Below are 19,460 nucleotides of genomic sequence, written 5' to 3'. Positions count from 1 at the left end.
TAAACCAGAGGTATCTTTAATGATTAAATTTTGCAGAAAACCATTATCTCTGTAATTCTACTCTGGGAATCTACAGAGACATAAAATCAAAAGTATAAAATGATATAGACAAATTTACTTATTGTATATTGGTTATCATGTTGGAATAAATGGCAGCAAAGGAAATGACTGAATAAATTGTGGTACAACCACACAATGGAATTTTATCCAGCTAATAGAGAAAATGCATTGGATTTGTGTATATGGCTGTATTAAATAAAAGTCACAGAAAAAAGTGTATAATAAATAGAAAAATATCCTCATGCGTTTTAGACTATATTTTTATATGTTTTGTAGGAACATCAGAACATGTGTAGAGGCAATGTGTTGGAGGAGGAATGGATGGCACTTGCTGTCAATCCTTGCTGCAGGGTGAAAAATGATTTGATATTGACTCAGCCAAAGAGCAATTGCAGAAACTTCTAATAGGCATAAAGCTGTGGTAGACCTTGGGGAAATAGAGACACGAGATGTAGTTACTGATGTCAAATAGAATTTAAATCTAGTTAGGAAGGAAATGAACACATATCAGACAACATGAACAGGACAGAAATTATATAATTACATGCTAGATTATTTGGTATAGGTACTAGGTACAATGGAAATGGGAAAGAGAGGTTGAGCCACAAGAACGGAGGTAGGGCAGAGGTGGACAAAGCTAATGGTGAAAAAGGGCTTGGATTATGTCTAGAAAGTCTACTGCTTGCATTCTCTCTCTCTCTCACTCTCTCTCCCCCTCTCCTGCCTCCCTTTATATTAGGCTTCACCACTACACATATGACCTGATTATTTGGCTTTGACCCCAACTTTGTTAATACTAGCTTAGTATTTTGGACCCTGAGTAACTTGGACTTCAGTTAATTCTCAAGAGTATCTTTGACTCTTCATCCTTAGTCCCTCAGAATACAGATGAAATGAATTTGAGTTAATTACCCAGGCTCGGTCAGTCTCCATCTCTCCTGACATGGGCAAACATGACAAGAACCGTAACATTTCGTTGTCATGGCTCATCTGCAGTTTGGAAATCCAGGTCAGGACCCCATAGGGCTTGTTTCATTTCTGCCTTCTAGGCTGTTGAAATGAGTGAGGTGAACCATGCTGGTCAAATTTTGCCATTCTACTTGCAGTTCATTATGATTACATAGACCCAGCCTCAATTAAGTAATTTCTCTACAGTGGGAGGGGGTCATTTTGTGAGTGGATTTGAGTGTCTGCATAGATCAGCATTATTGTTAATCACAACTGCACTTATATGTATTTATATGCACACTCACAAGTGCAAAGATGCAGTTTCAAACTTAATTAAAAATAGAAAGCAACCTAAAGTGTGCTAGTATTTCCCCTGACTTCAGCATGATCTACCACTTTGACAAAATTTCATAAATCTCCCGCAATAGAAAATCTACCACACAGAACCATTTTATGCAGCAATATAAGTACTTAAAATATTCAACAACTTTCATCATGTTTTGCCTCTTGGTACACGGGATTTTTATGCATTTAATAGTTACATGTGTTATATATTTTAAACAGTATTTTTTTACTAATGGCCCCCCACAGTACATTTTTCTGAAACTCTAACATCTGTGTTTTGTTCTTACAGCTCATGATGATAATCTTAAATCGAGCACATCCAACCACGGAGGACAGATTTGTTGGCTATTTTTTTTAAGGTGGCTGGATCCAGTGATATAGGCGTCAAAAGTTATCCAGTCCTGGTGACGGAAGTGCCTTCCCCCTCACTTTCTGAAGAGCAATTCGGAATCTGGCATCTGGGCAGCGCCTGCTGTTGCCAGGCCTGTGGCAGGTACACAGAAAATCAGAGGAGAAGCACCGTGGGGAATGTTCGTTTGTTATTTATTTATAAACTTGCTGTGCCACATCATGTAAAATTAACACCTTTAATGGGCTCCTGCCTCAGTTGCTTGAAGGACGGGCTTTCACCAGCCAAAGCTACCCACCAGCTTCCAGGCAGTGTTGGTGTGTGTTTGCTTTGGGCTGCTCGCCGTATGGAGTCTACCTGCTGCAGTCATCTTTGTGCTAAGCTGGTCAGCAAAGGCCTGTCCCATTAGAGAGAATGTTCAGGAAGCAAAGTCTTCAGGGCTTTGTGGCTGCAGAGACGAGTGATTACTTTGGAGCATAAATTGCTTTCTGTAGTTAATGAAGAGATTTACTTGCACATTCATTTATTATAAATTGGGGGGGGGGAGTTTCTCCCATGTGCCAGCATCCAGAGGGTCCCTTTCCTGTAAGAGTTCATAAATAATCAATTTTTACAATGAAAAGGTTTTGTAAACATTATCTGCCCCTGTCACAAAAAGTTCCCCACGCTTTTAAGGGAGGACCAGTATAATTTATAGACAGATTTGGAACTGAAAGGGCTTTCTGTGTAGACAGTAGATGTACGTGTTTGGGAATTTGGGAGAAAGATCTCACCTTCCACGCACCTGCCTCACTGCTCCTGCTTCAATGTCTAAAATTTTTGTCTAATTTTTTAGCATTGTTCCAACACAATTGATGTGTGGGAGGAAGGAACAGGTTAAGCCATTCAACAAACATCTGTCGGCTTACTATGTGCTGAGTATTGCACTTGGTAGATATCCAGGCTCCCGATGAGTTCATGGTCTAATGGAAGAGGGAAACAAGTGATGGATAATTAAAAGCTAACAAAGTATTGTAGTGAGGTGAGTGCTGAATCCTACAGAAATGCCGATGAAGGAGGGATTAATAGTATCTGAAGCAATCAGAAAAGGTTTCGTAGAGCAAGTGACATTTGAGCTTGAGAATGAATATGCATTTATCAAGATAAGAAGAGAAATTATTCCAGACAATTTTTGAGGGAGCAACCTGGGCACAAGCATAATAGCGACTTGTATTTGAAGGCCTGCCAGATGCCATTTACTGTGAAAAGTGCCCAGCACTATGTGCTTTTTAGACAGGCCATTTAGCCCAGTTTTTACAAGGAAGACATATTATCATTGGTGTTTTGTTTTGCTTTGTGAGAAAACAGAGGATGCCCTGGGAGGTTAAGTGACTTGCCCGATCGTGGGGTACAAACAGGTCTGTTTACTACTAAGCCCCTGCCCTTGCTCTGACCCAGCAGTGTTCATGGCTGTCCTTTTGCACAGCCATAGGAGCGTGACGTGTTGAGGGAAGGGGGAGATTTAACAAGCCTGGGAGGTGAGAGGCAAGGGGCTCAAGAAAGCCAGGTTGTGGCCAGACTGTGATAAGCAGTGAATGCTGTGTAACAAGTTTGAAATTTATTTTATATCCTGAAGGTAACAGAAAGCCAGTCACTGTGCCATTGTGCCAGTGTGTGTGTGTGTGTGTGTGTGTGTGTGTGTGTGTGTGTGTGTGTTGGCCACGTGGCAGATGAACTGAACCACAGAGCAGGGTCGTGATTATGAGGGGCGGTGAGTGGAGGGGCGGGGAGGACAGTCCTTCTGTGAGATATTACCTAGGCCTAAACATAGGACTCTCATTAATAACAGGATAGAAAAGTTGTTCAGGTTGGTGTGTAAGAGGATTTAGAGGTTGCAGGTGCAGAGACCTGCAACTTACTAGCTGTGGGGCCTAAGGCAAATTATTTAACCTCCCTTTCCAGTCATAGTGAAAGCTTCAGTCTTACTCATATATAAAAAAAGATACTAGTTTCTTCCTTATCAGATTGTTATGGAGATTAAATAGGATAATAATCCAAATCACACATTTGTCCAGTGCTGGGCTCATTGCAAATTCCTGATTATTGATGGCTTTTACTCTAGGAACACCCTCTGAGGAGAGTTACTTTATCAGACAATTTCATGAGTCATCCACGGGGAACCTTCATAAATGGGGCTTTGAGCATCCCTCGGTGTGCGCGGTGGGGTGGCAGGTAGAATGGAGGGTAGAGGAGAGCGAGAAAAGTCGAGGGCGTTTTCCCCGAGTGAGAGGTGGGCCTGGAAGCTGGAGAATGATGCCCCGACTGGGGTGGGAAAGAGGAAGCCAGAGGAAGGCTGAAGGCACGCAGGCCTTGTCACGGTGGCACTTGAGGTGAGCTTTGTGCACAGATGAATATTGACATTTTAATGGGGTTATGGTTATTGTAATGGCAGTAATGAAATCTGCCTTTCCCCCGCTTCATTGGTACGGAGCAGGTCTACTGAAAGATAAATAGTAAATAAGTAACAGTGCAGTGATATGGACATATAGTAAAAACTGTGAATATGGTTTGAAGCTGGAGACATGTGCACGATCGAATGTGGCCTTTTCCAGCTCAGAGACCTACTCATTGTACCAAACTACATGCTCTGCCGGTGCTTTGGGAGAACTTTTACTGAGTTTTAGCATCAACCCTAGTGTGGTACTGTCATCTTAGAAATTGTTTCTTCTTCTTTGCTCTGAAATAGGGCATTTCCACTAATATGGATTCTAAACTCTTGAAGTGCTTACTATGTATTTGCTGAATTTACATTAAATGGGTGAAGGAGATATGTGATATTCTGTATATTATTCAGCGGGATCAAAAGAAATAAGTAGGAGCCCAGGCTTAGAGTCACACAGACCAGGGTTCAGGTTCCTATTCTACCTATTAGTAGTCACTTCATCTTGGACAATTCATTTAACCACTCTGAGACTGAGATTCCTCATCTGTAAAGTAGCGGTCTGATAATAATAATACTCAAGTCATAGGACTGGTATGAACACATAATATAAATGATGCAAAATGCTAGGCATAGGGCTTATTCAGAAATATTTAATAAATACTTTATTTAATCCTCACCTGAGGGCATTTTTTTTGTTTCTTTCTTGAGGGGGGGTGGGGGGTGAGAGAGAGGGAGAGAGAGAGAGACAGAAACATCAGTGTGACACAGAAGCATCGATTGGTTGCCTCTTGTATACAGTGCCCCGACTGGGGACTGAAACTATAACCCAGGTGTGTGCTCTGACTGGGAATTGAACCAGTGACCTTTCATTTTACAGGAAAACCCTCCAACCAACTGAGGCACACTGGCCAGGGTTTAATAAATATTTATTATCATATCGTTATCATGCCAGCACTGGTCACTGAAAAGTAGTGGGATTTCTAGGTGCAATGCACAATTATGTCTTTGGGAGAGAGTTCATGGCTTATCTATTGCCTAGCAAAGGGCCTGGCACATAATATTTGCTAAATAAATGGATGAATGAATAAGCCTTGGAAGAAGTGAGTTGATTTGGTGCAATTTGAAGATATTTTGGCACATGTGCTTATAAAGCTTTATAGGCAAGATATTTTGCTAAGGCAAAAGTAAATGCTCACTTTCCTTCTTAAGGGTGGTAGTCTGTCAACGTGCACATTAGGAATATCACTTCTGCTTTTTTGCATGGCCATGGGTATCTCAGGTGAAACCAGAATAGGCTGAGACTCCTCAAAAGCAAAAAGCACTCACACAGCACAGGACTTGGCAATCATAGCACAGTTCACACGGTGTTACAGAGCAGCTGAGTTCTTCTCTTTACCTTAGAAAAGCAACACTTCCCTCTGAATATGCTGCCTCAGGAATGACATTGATCATAAGATCTGAAGTGCTTTCTGACCGAGACCTCCTTCATGCTGCCCTCAGTTTGATTAAACTTTAGACAGACTTCTTCCCGACTTCCCTTTTCTTAGAGCATTCACTTTAAAATACCTGCAGCTGTCCATCCTCTCTCTGCCCCTTTGAGATGAAGTCTTCTACAGCTGAGAAAAGTCTTTCTTACGGACCTGGGATCTAGATCTCTGAACTCATCAGCAGGAAATAGAACCCCTGTCTCTCAGTCTGTGTGGGGAGGTAAGAGCCTAGTTTCATGAAGGCCCATTAGCAACCACAGGTGGCCTAATCACATTGAACGACCTCCCCAAGGAGAGTCCTCCAGTGCTTTTTCATTAGTCTAACTCAGGGTCAAGAAATCGTACCTTTTAAAAAAAAAAACTCACTCAAAAATATGTTTATTAATTTTAGAGAGAGAGAGTGGAAGGAAGAGAGAGGGAAACATCAACATGACAGAGAAACATTGATCAGTTGCCTCCTGTACGTACCCCAATCAGGGATGGGACCCACAACCTAAGTATGTGCCCTGACCAAGGATCAAACCCACAGTCTTTTGGTCTATGGGGCGACACTCCAGCCAACTGAGCCACCTGGCCAGGGCAATCTTCTTACCTTTTATCTCAGCAACTTGAGGTCAATCTCTCTCCCCTATTGCAATAGTTTTGAATAAAGTCTTCCTTGCCATCTTTAACAAGCATGTGGCACAATTTTCTTTTTTACAGTTCAATGAATTAAAAGGAGGAAGTGAAGAACAACCCTGTGAATTTACAGGCTGTCATTAAAGCAGATGTGATACCCATGATAATCAATCAGCCAAGTTCCTAAATGCCCAAAACTCACTCTCTTTTTAAAAAAGATTTTATTTATGTATTTTTAGAGAAAGGAGAAGGAGGGGAAAGGAGAGGGAGAGAAACATTCATTGGTTGCCTCTCACACGCGCCTCACACAGGGACCAGGCCCACAACCCAGGTATGTGCCCTGACTGGGAATCAAAATAGTGACCTTTTGCTTTTCGAGATGATGCTTAACCGAGTCATGCTGGTCAGAGCCCCAAAGTTTTCTGAGGCTGAAGTTCATGACCAATTATGTATAGGATGTGGATTGCTTGGTTTTAATCCACAGGCTGAAGACCCAGCATGGGGAAGACAGTCAATACGGTACTGATGCAGCTCAACTTCCTCAGTGAGGGCTCGCTGGCTGTGTTAATTTTTAAAAGGCATACTCTGTAAAAGAGTTAAGTTAATTGAGACCCAGAAGATCTGAGCAGGAAGTGAAGGTGAGAAATTTGGGGTCTCTTTACCAAGTTGGGCTCTGAGAGTTTTAGAAATTAATTAGGTAATTGATTTTACCAATTTGTTTTATCATATTATTCAGGTCCAATTTCTTGCTGAAATAATTTCCTAGTTTAAATTGAGATGTCATTGGCATGTAACTTTGTGTTAGTTTTAGGTGTATGACATAATGATTTGGTATATGTATATATTGTGAAATGATGACCATCATAAGTCTAGCTAACATCCATCCCCATACATAGTTACCATTTTTTTCTTGTGATGAGAACTTGTAAAATCTATTCTTTCAGACTGTAGTCACCATGCTTTATGTTATATCCCTGGACTTATTTATCTTATAACTGGAAGTTTATACCTTTTGACCACCTTCACCCATTTTTGCCGACCCCCCCCATCCCCTAGCCTCTGGCAACCCGCAGCCTGTTCTCTGAAATAGCTTCAGTTTTGAGGGGCATGTCTCTCTTCCCTTAGAACTATCCGATAGACAACATTCAGCCTTAGTAGCAGCTTCATGATCTTGTCTCTATGTCTCCATCCTCATGCTACTCCTTCCCTTCTCATGCCTTGTGACCCAACCACTTTGACCTGCCTCAAATTCTCTGGGCAGACCATATGCTTTGCCCTTTAATTGTGTTTCTCTTAGTTTTGTCTTAAAGATTCTTCCACTGTTCCTTCCTTGGATAATGTAGCGCATCCTCTGGGATATCAGCCTTGATTTCACAGAACAAGAGTAAATTCCCATTTTTTGTGTCCTTAAACTATCGTGCTCATATCCCCATGACATGAGATTCATATAATGAGTCATCTTTGCCTTTTTATTCATCTAGATGCTCCCCCAGAGCAAGGACTCTGCCTTGTACATTCTGTGTATCCCCAGGAGAGTTGCCTGACCCAGGAGACATGCTAGATAATATTTTCCAAAGTAACTTACATGTGGGAACTGCCAAAAATTCAGGCTGAATTTACAAACTGAAGGAAAAACGGGTTTGCTTCTAGTGCTAGTACAGGATATATAAAATTAGTAGCTAATGCTAGCAGCAACAACAAGAGTAACAGTCTTCAAAGGGCTTCTTGACTTTAGTTAAGTTTCGGTAAGATTTCTCTTCAATAAATAAAAAAAAAGAATTTTTTAGATGAAGTTTGGGGGTACAGGAGGACAAACAGACTCTTTATTGAGCATAGGCACCCTGCGAGCACCTAGAAAATGTGTGTAGAGGGCACAGTTTGGGACCAGATCGGGTAATCAGTCTGGCGCTTACCTGGTAATGAGACCCAGTTCCCCAGAATAGGCCGGCCTGCTTTCAGGCCTTGATGCTTGCCTTGCCTTGGCTGGTCTCTGAGCCGTCTTGACCGTCATGCTCCAGGGGTGCCATGGCTGCTGGCCTGGGTTCTAGTGCGGGCATGGACCTCTGCTGCCTGCAGCTCTTTCTTCTTTGCTCTTTGGTTCCTTTCCTGTTGCCACCAGCACTCCCACTTCTATAATACTTATTTTTGTCTTCCATTTCTTTCCCCCTTAGACTCTGATGATGTTTAGTCATTCTGTTGAGAAGCTGCTGCTCTGCACAACACAAGCTGGTCATCCCTGCTGAAAAAGAGCACACATACTTCTGGCCCGTGGCTGGTGATCGTCTGCTATGTACAGGCTGACCTGGTTGCAGTTCTGAGGATCTGGCTGAAACATACTGGGCAAGGTGAGAAAGGGAATTCTGACTCAACTCAAAAATGATGCTTAAGCTGGTGCTTGCCGTGTTTCAGCCGCTTGCGGCACATCCTCAGTTCCGTTTGCTTGGTGGTGTTCATTGTCTTCAGCTTGATGCCTGGGTGGTTAAAAGAAAGATGATTGAGTCAACTTTTATCTTATAAAATAAGATTTTACCTCTTCTATATTTTTGGAAACTGGTCTCAGAAAGTTTATATCAAATTTCACAAGAAAAATATCTGTTAGAATTTAATGCCAAGGCAAACTCATTCTATTAAAATATTATAATAAGATTTCACCAGTGATTACTGATTAAAAAAATATGATTGATGCCCCAAGTTCTAGCTGTTATTTTGGGCCAAACTCTATCTGCACTGGTGAAAATGCACTTGGAGAATGAATACCTGTGCACGTCTCTACTAGAGGTAAACAGTCATTCCAGAAATAGAGCTGTTGAGGATTAGGGGGCTTGATGGGTTGTCTGCCTCCTCTACGCCTGTTGTTTAAGTGGAGAAAAGGTAGAGACCTTGGTATGATGTGGTACTTCTACTACTACTTCTGACTACTTCTTCAGCTTTATCTGTCAACATTTCCCTCCTTTAACCCATGTTATTATCTGTGAAGTCTCTGCTCAATGCCTTTTTCCTAGGTGTTTCTCCTGTATGGTCCCATAGGACCCTGAGTACCTACCTCCTATGCCAGTATTGAGAACACCATATTGGGACTATATCTATGTCCCTGTCTTTACACAGGATTGTAAACTTTCTTAGATCAGGGGCTCTGTCTTATCTGTCTTAAATCCTCAGAAGCCAGCACAGTCCCTGTTTCAAGGTTTACACTGAGTGAACCCATTTTTAGAAGATTAATGAATATTTTGCTTGTTCATTTTGTTCACTAGGTGCCACATATAAGTGAAATCATATGATGTTCGTCCTTCTCTGTCTGACTTTATTTCACTTCGCATAATGCTCTGCAGGTCCTAACAAGCAACATAGAGAAACTCATAGGTAGAGACTGACTCGAGTTTGAGAGAGACTCAAAAATAGAGAGACTGGCAGCTGTTGGGGGTGGGGGGCTTGGTGGTGGGGGTTGCTGGTGGTGAAGGGATTAAACAAGAAAAGAAAAGAGAGAGAGAACTCATGGACACCGACAACAGTGTGGTGACCGTCAGGGGAGGGAGCTGGGGGGAGATAAAGGAGGGTACGGGTGACAAATGGTGGTGGACAGAGACCTGACTGGAGTGCTGAACACACAGCACAGTGTACAGATGATGTGCTGTAGAGTTGTGCACGTGAAACCGGTATAATTTTGTTAACCAGCCTCACCCCCCACTAAATTCAGTAAAAAGGAAAAAAAGATTAATGAATAAAATATATTATTATATTTGGTTCAATAATAGATTTACAGTTATTAATGATTTCATAATATTTTGACGATCTAATGATCAAATATTTACAAATTAAAATATAATTTTTAAAAAAACTTTTGTAAAATATAGGAAAAAAACCCATATTCTTGTTTTTTTTTTCTTTGAGTAGTGTTCTAACTACTTTACCAGAAGAATTTCAGAATAGCCTGTCAAATTTTCTTTCTAAAAATTTCCACTGGGACTGGAAAATGTATGAAATGTATAATAGGTGTGGGAAGAACTGTCATGTTTACAGTATTTAAGCTTCTCATTACACACACGATTGCTCCTGCAGTTATGCAAGTCTTATTTTTTCTTAGTTGTTTGGAGTTTTTCACTGATATTATTTCAAGTTATGTGGTTTGTCATAGCCTGATTTCTGATTAGAAATATCATAGTATTGGCAATGGTGTAGAGAACTTGGGACCCTTGTACACTGTTACTGGGAAGGTAAAGTAATGGCATTATGGAAAATAGGCTCCTCAGAAAATTAAAACTAAAACTGCCATATATGAATCAGCAGTTTTATCTCTGGTTATTTATTCAAAAGAATTGAAATCAGGATCTTGAAGAGACAACTCTACTACTATGTTCATGGCAGCATTACTCACAATAACCAAGATGTAGAAACAACAAACCTAAATGTCCACTGATGGATGAATGGATAAAGAAAATGGGATAAGAATCATGGATTCTTATTTCAGCCTTAAAAAAAGAAAATCTTATTATGTGCAATAACATGCATGAACCTTGAGCATATTATGCTAAGTGAAATAAGCCAGTCACAGAAAGACAAATATTATGTGATTTCACTTATATGTGGTATCTAAAATAGTCAAACTCTGGAGGAGGGGGAAATAGGGAGTTGCTATTCTTAGGGTATAAAGCTTCACTTATGTAAGAAGAATAAATTCTAGAGATCTGTTGTATGATATTGTGCCTGTAGTTGTGCATCTAAAATACACTATTGTACATCTAAAATTTTTTTAAGAGAGCAGAGCTCATGTTAGATGTTCTTACCATGATAAAAAATAAAACTCCCCAAAAATCAAGTTCAGAAGACTTACTGGAATGTATTTGTTACTTGCCTCTTCCTGAATAACTCTACGATAGCTCCCTAACCTATAAGGGAACCTCTAACATAGCAGAATTTCTGTCCAAGGTCAGTGTCCTTATCTTTAAAACAAACAGAAATAAGCAATCAAATAAACGAAAATGGTAGTAAGACTAAATACTAAAACAAACACTCAAACAAACAAACAAATAATCCATGGCTCCAAACATTCATCTCTCTGAGCTCTCTGATTCAGCTATTGAAGTACAAAATCTTGTTCCTGTCTCCCTTCTCCCCAATATCCAGTCTTGCGGACTCCAGGGAAGAATGGCAAAGCTGTGAGAATCCGTACGTTGTTGGGCTCCTGTTGCTTTATCACCACTATGTTTAACATAAGTTGTAAACCAATAGCAGTTCATGAGTTTTTTTTTAACTCTGCTTCTAGCTTGTTGTCCTAGAGAACAAGGAAAGGGTCTACAATTGAGAGAGACTCATGGGAAAAGGAATAACTGACCCCTGCCTCTTATTTACAAGGCAGGGGAACAATAATGGGTAAAGTATGAGCAGAAAATTGGTGTCTCCAGTATGCTAGTCTACTCAAGTGTTTTCCTCCTACAGCTTTCCATAATGTTTAGACATGATTTTTTTTTTTAAAGGAAGGGTTCACTCCACTAAACATTCCATTTCTTAAGCAAAAGGAGGCTTTATTGTTTTCAAATCTTAATTTCTTCAAAGATCTTAAGAGGTTGATTTGTAACTCAGACATGCTTTTCAGATAAAACTGTTGAACCCTTCCTGTGTTTCCAATCTCAGAACCATGAGCAAATAAATCGTTTGAGTTTTAAGTCACTTGAATTTTGTTGTAGTTTGTTATGCAGGAATAACTAACTAATACAGTTTCCTTATTTTTGATTATCTTCCATAATCTACAAGAACAAGACAGTACGTGGAAAATAGTAGTCATTTAATGAATGCTTATTGAATAAATAATTAAATAAGTGAACAAAAGAATGAATGAACATATGCAAGAAACAGTAGAGTCATTTTTTTCTTAGTCAAATTTCAGGTTCAAAAAAGTCCATTTTGGTACCTTGAATGTCAGTTTCCTCCTCCGCTGCTGTGCCACCTGGTATATTCCTCTTTGAATTGCAGTTATTTGAATTGCAGTGTGTTTCATTAGATTATGTGCAATTTGAGAGCCAGGACTGTTGAATAGTCATCTCTGTATCCTTAGTGCTTAAATACTCAGTGTACCCCAAAGCTTGATTCTTTGGGATTTTAAAAGTATATATGAAGTTTCTGCCTTTGGAAACCACAAGACGGCCTTATCAGTATCGGTGATTCTAAACCATGGCTGAAAATTGGAATAATTTGAGAAGTTTAAAAAAATATCAGTGTCCAGCTTCATTAAAAGGCAGTTCAGAATCTTCAGCAGGTGAGACTAGCCCATGCTGAGAAGCTCTGAGTTCAAATGTTCTCAAAGCTTATTAGTATTTGCACTGGGAAATGCCCCTTTTCCCATAATAAAGAGAACCTATTAAGTAATTTGGAATCACTATTTTTTAAAAATTTTCAATGTTACTGCATGACTGATAACTTAAATGCTAAATATTATGCTGTAGTATGAATGCATGAATCTGTGTTAGCCATTGGGAAATTTATAACAAAATCTTGTTTATTTGGCATAGAGTTATCTTTAATTTTTTCCATCAAAGCTATAAAATATTTCTTGCAGCTTTTAATTTTTTGATAAACACCAATTTCATTTTTATTTTTAGTCAAGTTTTAAGATATTTTAAAGACATTGAGGAGTGTTTACTCCTTGTTGTTGATTTTTTAACATTTTAAAATGGTTCATTTTTTAAAGTTTTTGTTCAACAATAACTCATTCAGAATAAATCACTCAAGATTGCCTCTCACATAAATATTCATACCCTCAGGTCTCAATATGACAAATTAAGCTCTGTATTCTTATGTCTTTAAAAACCAAAACATATTTATAGATTGCTTTTAATGCACTTTTTCCCATTTGAATACACTATGATTAAAAGTTCACAGCCTTGGTTACATTGTATAATTTGAGAAATAACCAACAATGTCCCTAGTGATTAAATATTCAAGTTTGCAATTATTTTGTAACTTTTGTTCTGCTCTTCGCTCACTCTAAAAATTATCATAAAATTTTGAAAGATGTCCTCAGTGTAGAATATGTCCATAAAATATTAAATATTCAATTTTCCTCTATCATGGCTTGAAAAATTCATAATTACATGATGATCCACATAATAACTCATTCTGAAAAGTCATATATGGCACTCCCTCTGTGACTGAGTTAATAATTTACTGCTGTGTGGGATTTTCACTCTGCACTGTTAGTCTTGGGAACATTTATTAAGCAAATGTTCATTTGCAAAGATCAGGATGTGAATGAAGAGGGTAAGAATTTAATGAGGAGTGACAGACAGGTGAACTGATTTCATATAGAACTTTAGTAGAAGGGAAAGCAGAGAGCTTTATCTTCCATTGCCTCGATAGACACCTGAAATGAAATACAGAAGACAGAGGGCAGAAGGAAAAAAATGATGCTTTCCTGCAGGGGCCAACGCGGGGATAAATCAAGGGAAGTGAGGAATACATTTCAGGCCATTTGAAAAGATGCCACCGAATGGAATGCTTTGAGCTCATAGAGCAAAGGGGATGCTGACTTTTTATTTTAGAGACACCAAATGCTGTCAAAAAGAAAATTTCATGTCTTTTTTTTCCCTTTGGTATTCCAAATTTTCACTGACAATTTGAGTGACCAAAGCATAAAATTAAATAAATAAACAGAGAAAGAAATTTTGCCAGGACTCGGAATTGTTTGCAGAGTTTTGGGAGAACCATGTTGTTTAAACGAAGGCCTGAACTTGTTATGTAACACCTAGGAATACGCCTTAGAAATGAATGATCCATTTTCTCTTATTTCGGTCAGTTTTGTAGAGATACAAGCAATGTGAGTGAAACAAGCAGTTTGTGTTTGACATACTGAATAATTGTGTTATGTGGTAACTGCGACTTCACCTTCCTCTGTTACCTTGGGCAAATCTTGGAATAGTTACAGCAGCAATAGGTCATCAGATGGAATCAAAAAGGAAATTTGCCTGGTTACCTCATTATTATATTGTTTTGGCTTGACAAAAGAGGTATGGAGCCCATGCATAGGTAGCTTCTATGCCATCTTAATTTCTTTTTGAAATTAAGTAAATACATAAGAATAAAACCAAAATAAACTCATGATAAAAAGAAGAGGCCACATTACGCACATAGAGTTTGAAATTTATTAAAGTTTTATCTGCAGTCACCAGTTCTATCTCCACTCTTCAATTTTTTCCTCAGTAATAAGTTATGAAAACCAAAGTGGGCAGCTGAGGAGGATGTAAAGAGGAAACCCATTTTGTGGACCACAACAGAAAGTCTCAATTTTCAAGACTGGCAATAGATTTTATCTGGTTTGTTTTCCTGTAAAAGCAAAGATTACATTTGATATCTTTGACAACTTTGAACTTTGTGTGAGCCCCCTGCTCCTGAAAAATGGCAAATACCTCCAAATGTTAAGCTATACAAAGATATAAGTAGGTCCTGGGTCAAGTCCTGGCTTTGTCATTTGTTGGCTGTGTGACCTGGGGCATCTACAACAACTCTTTCTATCTGCACATGTGAAAATGTGCATCGTAGATTATGGAGAGAATCTTTTCAGAATTCTTACAGCTCTAAAATTCCATGGTTAGAGATGATGCTGGTGTTTCCATATAGATCAATAGGGACAATTCCAAAATCATTTTTCTTTTTATGCCATCATCTCATTTATTCATTTAGGGACATATATTGATAGGCATTCAGGTCTAATGTTTTGTTTTAATTCTTTTTGTTCATATGAAAAGGCTATGAATTCTTGAATTTGAGTATTTATTTTAAGGGTGAGCCAGAAATATTTGTGCTAAAATATATCTTTGTATTTCCTTTTCACTATGTGGAGATGTTTGCCATTTTGACCAATAATAAATAGAAGAGATTTCCCTCCTGTGTAGTTACTGGGGCTTGGGTGAAATGCCAAGGTGTTATTGTTTCAAATACCCAGATACTTTGAACAGATTTCTCTTCAATGTTCTTTTTTTCATGGAAATGTGAATAGAAACTAGCCCTACGTGGCAATCAGCAAGAAATCAGTAAAATATTTTTTTAAGGTGTAAAGAAAGATTTGACTTCTGATTTTAACTTAGCTTCAGCTTTTAAAATCAGGCTCTTCCCATTTTATAAATAGAGAATAATATTTTTTGCAGTCGTATCTGTTACAGGTATTTTGAATAGGGCAGGGATCTGGTGTTCTATTTCGCGTGCCCTTGGGGGATGCCATATATTAATTGCTACATTCTATGTGTATTTATTTAAGAGGAACATATTTGATGACATTTAAGAGCCAAAATGAGTCTTATCTTTCCTTTTTAATTTCCTGGCTTTGTCCTCATTCTTGTTCTCAGTCTTCACTTTGAAAAATTATAAAACCTAAATTCTAGCTTTTCTTTTCTGAAACTCATGGTGCACCAGTCGACAATTTACCAGTGTTCACTACAACAAAGTTACCACCGCCAGAAAGGCTCAATTTACAAGACTGATAGAGACTGGAAAAGGATTTATAGCCAAGTTCATTGAATCATAATAAGTCAATTTCCTCATCAAAAATATTAGTTACTAAGGTCTAAATGAGGTCATTTTCAAATGCCACATAGAAATACAGTGGTAATTCCTCCAACTATAAATTTCAAAATGAAGCAAGGCAGAATTTTTAAATCATAGCACAGAAAACTAAAACTGATTGTATCTTTACTTAAAAATAGTGGTTAAAACAACAGTGGAAATGAGAGAAACATTTTTCTTCCATATCCAGGGCATCATTAATATGCTTCTTCCCCAGTAATGCCAAACACAGCATATGTCTATCTATCTAATCTAGCTATCTATTAGATTCCCCCATATGTAACATTAGAAGTTACCAACAATGCAAAGTATACTGTTTTATAAATGCAATGGAAATATTTTGTAGGTTATGTAAACTGGAGGCTCCACTGAGGTGCTCAAAAATCATTTGGTTAAAGGGTAAATACACCTTGTACATCATAATGAAAGTCTTATAGGTAGGCGTGGAGATTAACACTTCAGGCTGTCTACCGAATATTAATAAAATTCAATATATTTTCTAAAAGGTATAATTTATATTTTGTGGAAATGAGACCCTTTTCTAATAAAATTCTTCTGTCCTTCATTCTGTTCATATAATTTTGCTATAAATCATCCTGTAGGAATTTCCCCCCCTAAATATTCATCTCAGGGAGAACCTATTTAAATAAGCCCTCTTAGCAAGATCTTTCAGAATTAAAATTACACCATGAGCGATGCTCATCCAATATGTTTCCTTGTATAAAATTTTCTTTTGCCTAAAATAATATTTTTGTTAAATTACATTATGTTAAAATTGCTGATTTGAGGTGACTTTGATGGTAAAGAAACACTGTGTTAAAAGATCAACAAATTATTTTAGCCTTTTTAATTGCACCATGTCTGTCTGTACCTTTGCAGCCCCTTCCTGCTCCCCATCTACATATATAGTGAGGAAAACCCAAGGGCGTTATCCTCAGCTTCACCACAAAGAAAGAATAAGAAGGAAGAAAAATCGCTGCCGTGTATACTGGGTTTCCTTGGTTTCTCGTAAACTAGAGCATTATGCTCTTTCACAGTAGTCTGAAGCTAATTTTACTCTACTGTCTGGTAGTCATTAGAATAAATTCTTCTATTTTATTTATGATAGGGAAATAAGTAATTTGATTTTTTAGGGTGTGAGATAAAATATGGAGAGTAGGTATACATGTCAGGCATTCATACACACACGCACACACACATTAACGTCAGGTTCTATGCAAGGTCTCATGGCGAGGGACGTCCCTCCAGAGCATTACGGGAGAGTTCCATGGGTCAGACAGACTGGCTCTGCAGAGCTCAGAGGAGTGTTTTCATGGAGTAATTAGCAAATCTCTTGCTCTGTAAATTATCAAGTGCTTGACAAATTGAAAGGTCACATGCTTCACTTAACCTTTCTTATATCGGTGCTGTGAGGTAGGTGGAGGAGGCTTCATTACCTCATTTTCCATAAGGAATCTGGGGTTTGGTGGGACTAAGTGACCTTCCAAGATTACAAAGCTCCTAGTACTATTTTTTGATGCAGAGTCCAGGACTCCACCGCCATGTGCTGGCCGACTTACCTTTCTGTCCTCCTGGGCTGCCTGGCCCTCACCTCTTGGCCCTAAGCCTGAAACAGGGGATGAACCAGGGGCTCAGGTTACGTGTAGATATTACCATTTGTTGTGGGACATGTGTGAGAGCAGTAGTGTGCACAGCTTCCAATGTCCTTGCACACACTGGGCCCCCAATAAACCCTCAGGCTTCTCCTGAGTCAAGAAGGATGAGTGGTAGTTTTTCAGACTGTATCATACAAGCAAGCTGTTCCCAAGTATGAGGAATAGCACCCAAGAAGCAAAGAGGCAAGAAATGAAACAGTGTGTACAGAAACTCTCAGATTTGGAGTGATTAGTACACAGAATGACAGGCAGTGGGGATAGAAACTGAAGCTAAAAAGGTAGGCAGAGGCTGGGTCTTGAAATGCTTTGTAGAACGCGCAGTGGATTGGAGTTCATCATGGAGACCATGTGGAGCCCTGAAAGGGTTTTAAGTAGGAGAGTCATACGAGATTTGTGTTTTAGGAAGAGACTCAGGATTGGAGGTGGTCGTTGAGGTGACAGGAAGTTGGACTGTTATTACAACTTGCTCTGAGAAATGATGGGGATACCCTAAACCAGGGCAATGATGGGAAGAATCTGAGAGAGAGCCTCTGGGCTTTTACCCCTGTTATTTCTAGGGCTCATATTATTAATATCATTAGTTTCCTTTAATATTTTGCCTGAATTGGTCAGGTTATTCATCTGCCTTGGAGGAGATTAGGAATGCTACAGAAAGCACGTCAGTTTGGGTACTTTCTGCTTCAAGTAACAAAAACCAAAGTGGAAATACTTAAAGATAAGTAAAATTTATTATGTTCCGTAGGAATTTTTGAGCAAGACACCTCTAGGTTTGGTTAATTCAGGAGCTCAATGACAACATCAAGGAACAATTTTTTTCCCATTCCCCTCGCCCACCTTCCTCAGAATCACCTGTCTCCCCTTTGTCTCCGGGTCCTCCTGGTTTCAGAAGAGCTACCACAGTCCCAGGAATCGACATCAGACTGCAGGAAAGTTCACCCTACCCTGACACACATAGCTACGAGTACAAAATTAGGGTTCTTGTGGAAAGGAAGAAGAAAAAAAGCATTTGAAGAAACAACTAAGAGCGCCTGCATGGAGTGCAAAAAGAAAGAATATAATATTCAGTTTGTCACATTAAAAGAAAAGGATTGTGTAGCGAAAATCAAACCTTGTACGCCGGATCATCCGTTAAGCCAGTTACCTCAGTTCCTTCATCTGCTGTTTAGGTGAGCCATTAGGTGGGTGTACCAAGCTGGATCATGGTTTCATGTAAATGAGGTTAAGACAGGAAAAGGAACTAGGGGAAGGCAGTCTCTTTTGCCTCCAGGAGGTTGTGGGAAGAAGAAGAAGAAGAGAGGAGGAGAGTAAGACTGAAGATGCATCAGTTTTCCCTTTTTAGGGTTAATCTAGGGAAGCAACAGCAGTGGCGTGGGGCGGTGGGAGCACTGGTATTAACTAGTTGTCAGGAAGCAGGGAGAGGATGATGCCTGGTTTCCACCTCCCCACTGGGAATTCTGGGAGGAGGCTGCTCTACACAGAGCCCTCTCAGGAATAGGGAGCAGTGTGGTCAGACAGAACAAAGGTCTAGCTGGCGAGTCTTTAGGCTTTTCTAGTTTTCATGTGTTACAGAAGCTGAGTTGACACATAGTCTTCCTTGGAGACAACACTGCAGGGGTCTCTTTAGGACATAAAGGATCAGATGGCGGACAAGGTGGAGATGTAGAGTTTTGCCAGGAGACAAAAGAATAAACTACAAGCACACCTCTGCCGGACTCCCAGCTGGCAAGTGGCCTCAGGACATAGCAGGGGTGCGCAGGTGCCAACCGGGGCACCCCAGGGACGCGTACACCTGCTCGTGCCAGCCCCAACCTCTTCTAATGTCATAAAGCCACATCTCCCTTCCTCTTTCTATGTGGAGGCTCTATTTGGCAGAAAAGACTATCTGAGAGTCTCAACCAGCCAAGATGAAACGTGAGTTAACATTGCAACTCTACTATGGCATAGAACACTCTTGGGACATTTAGGGTTTTGCTAAACATGGTTTCTTTTTTCCTAAAGTCTTAGTTCCTTTATTATAATATGACATG

The sequence above is a fragment of the Pteronotus mesoamericanus genome, unplaced genomic scaffold (genome assembly GCF_021234165.1).
Source record: "Pteronotus mesoamericanus isolate MK-2021 breed Mesoamerican mustached bat unplaced genomic scaffold, CSHL_Meso_final contig_94, whole genome shotgun sequence".
Classification (NCBI taxonomy): Eukaryota; Metazoa; Chordata; class Mammalia; order Chiroptera; family Mormoopidae; genus Pteronotus; species Pteronotus mesoamericanus.
Note: the sequence above shows the minus strand (reverse complement) of the source record.